The 6,000-nt window shown below is 36.7% G+C and overlaps 1 protein-coding gene across 1 annotated transcript in view; it reads left to right on the plus strand.

The window, feature by feature from the left end:
• Positions 1-5,766, plus strand: part of LOC137616718 (potassium voltage-gated channel protein Shaker-like) — an 80,945-nt gene extending 75,179 nt beyond the window's left edge. The window contains exon 5 of the mRNA XM_068346720.1: positions 5,484-5,766. The gene's annotated coding sequence lies outside the window, so the exon portion shown is untranslated. The remainder of the gene's footprint in view (positions 1-5,483) is intronic.
• Positions 5,767-6,000: the final 234 nt, after the last annotated feature.

The raw sequence follows: 6,000 nt of genomic DNA on the forward strand, positions 1-6,000 counted from the left end.
AATATTTCTAAATAGAATGTGGTTTTATCCCTGATTTTAGTAACCATTAAATTTATTCTTCAATGGGCATTAACAAGTGATGTAATTTTAATTTTCTGTAATATTTTCTTACTCCATCGCGATCTGTCCATTCTTCAAACCCCTTCGTCTTCCAATATCTTGAACAGCAAATTACCTCATACGACTCGATTTCGTTTTCTAACATTTGCCTTAAATCGGTCAAGGAGGTCATTTCCCACTTGTTCTGCCGTTAGATTTGTGTCATCTACGTCTTGAATACAACATCCTATCAACCGTGACGCTTAAATCATCACGGCAATGCTTAGGTAAATAAAGCATGTATGTTTTAAATAATTTATTGGAGGGGGCTCCCCCCAGTTCCGAGAGATCAATAATGAATGTTGGTGAGAGAGCGGCCGACAGATGGCAGCACTAGCCGGCGACGCAACCCAACACTAGCGCCGTCTCTGCAGTGACGAGTGACTCACGAACCTAACTTAACACACCAAGTATTACCGGACAGGCCTCCTGCTTTTTGGGGAATTTTGTCACCAGGTTGTGAAATTTTCCCTCATTTAGGGACAAATCTGGGAAATTGGTTGTCTATTTGGGATCATTTCATTTATTAATAACCAACAAGCAAATTAGTTAATTGTTATTCTCTGCCAGTTTTTACAAAAGGTTCTAAATTAGGGTTTCTTAACACAAATTATTACCGGACAGACCTGCTTTTGGGGGGATTTTGTCACCAGATTGTGAAATTTTCCCTCATTTAGGGACAAATCTGGGAAATGGGTTGTCTATTTTGGGATAATTTCATTTATCAATAACCAACACGCAAAATAGTTAATTGTTATTCTCTGCCAATTTTTACAAAAGGTTCTAAATTAGGGTTTCTTAACACAAATTATTACCGGACAGACCTGCTTTTGGGGGGAATTTGTCACCAGATTGTGAAATTTTCCCTCATTTAGGGACAAATCTGGGAAATTGGTTGTCTATTTTTGATAATTTCATTTATTAATAACCAACAAGCAAAATAGTTAATTGTTATTCTCTGTCAGTTTTTAGAAAATGTTCTAATTAGGGATTTTTTGGCATAGTCCGGGAATGTATCAGCGTTGGTCTAGGGATTTTCTGGTCTTGACATTTGGGAGTTCTATCAGCCTATCCCCTATTAATCTCATTTTCAAAGACACTACATTTAAAAGCCAGGAAAAGAAATATGAGAATGAAAAGTGTTGCAGAAGACCTCTGACCTTCGGTAGGTTACATTTTTCTCAACAGATTCCAATGAGAGAGAGAGAGAGAGAGAGAGAGAGAGAGAGAGAGAGAGAGAGAGAGAGAGAGAGAGTAAAGGGGAACCGTCATTCCGTCAGATCTTTATTCCTGTCAGACTGATTTGGTATACTAAAACATTCTCAGGATCACATCTCTATTCCTAAAAAATATAGTTCACATCACAATAGATTGTCTTATAAACCCAGTTTCCTGGTTTTTTGCACTTGATAGTAAAAACTCATCATTAAACATTGCCCATGATGAATATTGTTTATTACCTAATGATTAAAGATGTGCTACCCATTTACCGGAAAAAATAGAGTTTATTAAATAGATTTTTTTAGTTGTGTTCGTAAATAACATGTTTTCCTTCACTGAAACTTGCAATTGCAAGGAATATAAACTTTTGCAGTTTTGCTGGTACGGAACTATTTGCAAAATAGTTTAGGGCTAGGGGAATGACAGCATGTTTGCAAAATGTAATAGATGAGAAAGCAGATACTTCTAAAATAGTTGCTATTGATAATTGAAATTTGTGTGAGAGGTGGATGTTAAGTAGGCTTACTAATACAGAGTTTTGGTGAATTTAAGTGAAGTTACTCAACGAAATAACGAGCTTATATACAAACAGTTGAGGGTAACAATGTCACATAAATTCAAACAATGAAACATGTGATGGCAGGCTTACACGTGTGTTTCTGTTATCAGTGAGAGAGAGAGAGAGAGAGAGAGAGAGAGAGAGAGAGAGAGAGAGAGAGAGAGAGAGAGAGAGAGGCTGCCTTACTTTTTAACCATAAATGTTTGGTGTTCTTTTTCTTATGAGTTATTTGTACACTATTTTATTAGTAGTTCTAAAAAAAATCAGTAAGCAGCAAATCAACCAGTTTCAATCGTTATTTGGGAGATAGTTTCACAGTTATATTTGAGAGTTTTGGATAAAACTAATATTTTCATGGACATATTCATGTAAAAAGACGCGTATCTCTCTCTCTCTCTCTCTCTCTCTCTCTCTCTCTCTCTCTCTCTCTCTCTCTCTCTCTCTCTCATGTAGAAACTAAACGATTTGAAATGACACAAAATGTACTTTATCAAAAAATATAAAAGAATATTTTATTAATTGATTTTAGGTTATTGCCTCCAAAAAAATATCGATAAGATTCAACTGTTCATGTGTAAAGAGACACGGTCTCATGAACACTAAGCAAGTGATTTTAAACATCTATTGAACAGATTTCAGCAGTTCCATAGTTTATTTTCCTTTTATGTCAGGCCGAGCAATATTGTTTAGGCCTATCCTTTTTATAGGAGGAAGTAGACAGTAGTTAAAAACAATACAAGAGATAATTTATGGATTATTTTATCGTTGTTAGTAATGGCTGAGTTTGCTGTAATCAAAATATAATTTGTAAATGTTCAACTGGTTAATGACAAGCAGAAACTCTTATTTAAAGAGGAATAAGGTGGAAATTAAGTTGAGAGTGGGAGGAACAAATTGATTATAGGCCAACGATTTAGTCATTTCGTCTGGTGTGAATTAGGAATCAGTTTGAATAAAAATTCATAGATTCATGTGATAGTGGATTTATTTTGCACGATAGACGCCATTTAATAGCCACCCTCCCTTCACCTTTATCTACACTAAACAACTTTTCAGTGTAAATTGAATTCCAAAGGCCTAATGGTGTTAATTCCTGAAAAAAGAACTTTATTGCTATTTTGAAGATAGTGATCTCCATCTCTAAGGGAAGTAAAATAAACACCTGTAAGGCCTAATACTGTAGTTACTTTATAAATTGACCCGTAGCATCATCACCATCACTTCAACTTTCTGCTTATGTGGACTTTGCTGATCACCACTGTCTTGCTAGGATCCAGGACATTTTCCCCACTGACATTTACCCCACCGGACATCTCCATTGGACATTTTCCCCACTGACATTTACCCCACCGGACATCTTCTCCATCGAACATTTTCCCCACAGACATTTACCCCACCAGACATCTTCTCCATCGGACATTTACCCCACCGGACATCTTCTCCATCTGACATTTACCCCACCGGACATTTTCCCCACTGACATTTACCCCACCGGACATCATCTCCATCTGACATTTTCCCTCTGACATTTACCCCACCAGACATTTTCCCCAACATGATGTTATAAGCCATATAAAGAAATAAAAAACATTTTGTTGACAACTAAATTAATTATACTGCATACATTGCAAATCCGAACTTGACCTTTATTCCACTAAAAATAAGCCATTCTACCGTTATGGAGTCCCCTTCCCGACAAACACAGGTTGGAACCTGGGACTTTGGGTTTGCAAAAACAGGTCAAAACGTAATTATTCAACACTTTCGAAATTTGAAACAGACCATAGAACCTAACAAACCCATCTAACCTAATTTAGTAGTTCCAAGGTCAATGACTTAGGCGGGAGGCAAGTCCCCTGAACCCCCCTTCCCAGGTCACAATAGGGGGAAACTGATTATTCGTATAGGCTCCTTATTCCCCACATGGGATGTGATAAACTGGTTATTTGGCTGGAAAATGGATGGGAAAATTTTTTTTATTCAATAATTCAAGTGTTTTGTGCTTATACATGGTGGGGAAACTGTCCACCTGTGTACTTGGTGGGGAAATTGTCCTAGTGGGATATAGAGGTAGGGAAAATGTCCGAACCCCGTCTTGCTAGTTCTGGATATTATGGCCTTTCTGCCAATTCATCAACTAAGGATTTTTATCCTGAATCATGAACTTTTTTGACAGATCTATCTACTTAAAGTACATCCATTTCTTGAGATGTCTGCTAAAGAAGCAATAGCTAGTGGAACCACAAGGCTGTCTTAATCTAAATTGTCACTACTTCTCTTAGAGAATAACTTTTCTTCTATTCTCATAATTGTTGCTTCTATCAGATTATACATAGGTTACTGGCCAATCGTAATCCTCTTTAAACTTTACTCTGCAGGTATTGTCATCACTCCAGGAACAATTAGTTACTTTGTTATTCTTTCAGATTTTCTCAATTTTATCCAGAGCATCATAAACAAGTAATGTGATGTCTGATGTGGTATTGTTTAATGCACATATTAGTCTTTTTATGAAATTAACTTCAAGAAACTTTTGAGTTTTATAACTTGTATATTTAGACTAAAGGTGTTTTAGGGCTGTGGTGGCCGATGCGGTAACGTCTCTGAGTGGTGAATGCCAGACTGGGGTTCGAGTCCCGCTTAAACTCGTTAGTTTCTTTGGTCGCTGCAACCTCACCATCCTTATGAGATAAGGATGGGGGCTTGTGGGAGCCTATAGGTCCATCTGCTGAGTTACCAGCAGCCATTGCCTGGCCTTCCTTGGTCCTAGCTTGGGTGGAGAGGGCTTGGGTGCTGATCATATGTAATCTGATCAGTCTCTACGGCATTGTCCTGCTCGATAGGGCAATGTTACTGCCCCTTAGCCCTACTATTCATGAGCGGCGTTTAACACTGTAAACCTGGAAATAATTTTCTTAACCCTACATTTTAATAGTATTGTTTACAGGCAATGAAATTATCACTGATGGTATTTCTTACCCTACAGCACAGAATGTTATAACCTGTCTGCTATTTGGTTGTATTCTATGAATACTAAGTCTGTTATTTAGACCAGTGGTTGCTCATGCCTAGGGATGCATAGCTACTACAGTCTCCTCTGTCCTCACACTCATTAACAGGCATATGATTCTTTATTTAAATGCAGCAGAATATTGCTCTATGACAAATATTTCATAATACAATCTTCATTTTACATTGCCAAATTAATTTTCATTGATATCAGACCAAAATTCAAGTTACTTTCATATTTGCTGAGGTACAAAGGTTTATAGATAAATGTTTCAGTTCTAGAAATTAAAACTGTGGTATCTTCACTGATATAAGAGCATGACCCTTTCAATATCCATTAATTAATAAGCAATGGTTTGCTTCTGAATTTTAAGAATAGATATAAGTGTTTTATTGATGCTGATGAAACAATATGTATTGAAAAAATATAAACAACTTTCAGAAAACACTTTTATTAACTCTTGATTCTTATAATAAAACAAATGTGATACAATATATCTCAGAATTTAATTGTGATTTCAATTTTGATTTTGCTTTATGGTCAACTTTTCTTGCCAAGTGATTTTTTTCTACAGATCTACTTTTCCATTTGCAGGTGGCAGGAAGGAGTTGAGTAGTGCCAACACTTAAAAAAAAGCACCCAGCAACCATACAATCGGCCAAGCTGCTGTGCCATCCTCATCGTACGGGGAGCCTCGTAACGAAGAAATGCAGCTTTGAGAAGCACTAGGGGTCAGTGGGTCAGGAGGCAAAACAATAAAAAGGCCAGCGAGAGAGTATTACAAAATGGCGGGAAGAGACGCACACACACACACATTCGTGAAGTTAAAAGAAGCTTGTCAGATTGCCTTTGTACAACTTTGAGAGAAGCTGTTGTTATGTGTTATCTCTTATATTAGTTCAAGGAAATTGCCTTATAAGTTACTCTAGATCAAAGATGGCAGTGAGACTTGAGTTAAGAACGACAATCAAGAACTTAAAAACAATGTTCAGGTCAAATCAGAACCTCTTAACATCCATTGTATTGATTTAATTCTTTGAGAAATCTTTGGAAAATGTTGATCAAGTCCAAATGTCTAATTTTCACTCTTGAATATTAGTTGATTTTATGA

This window comes from Palaemon carinicauda, chromosome 22 (assembly GCF_036898095.1).
Source record: "Palaemon carinicauda isolate YSFRI2023 chromosome 22, ASM3689809v2, whole genome shotgun sequence".
Taxonomy (NCBI): domain Eukaryota; kingdom Metazoa; phylum Arthropoda; class Malacostraca; order Decapoda; family Palaemonidae; genus Palaemon; species Palaemon carinicauda.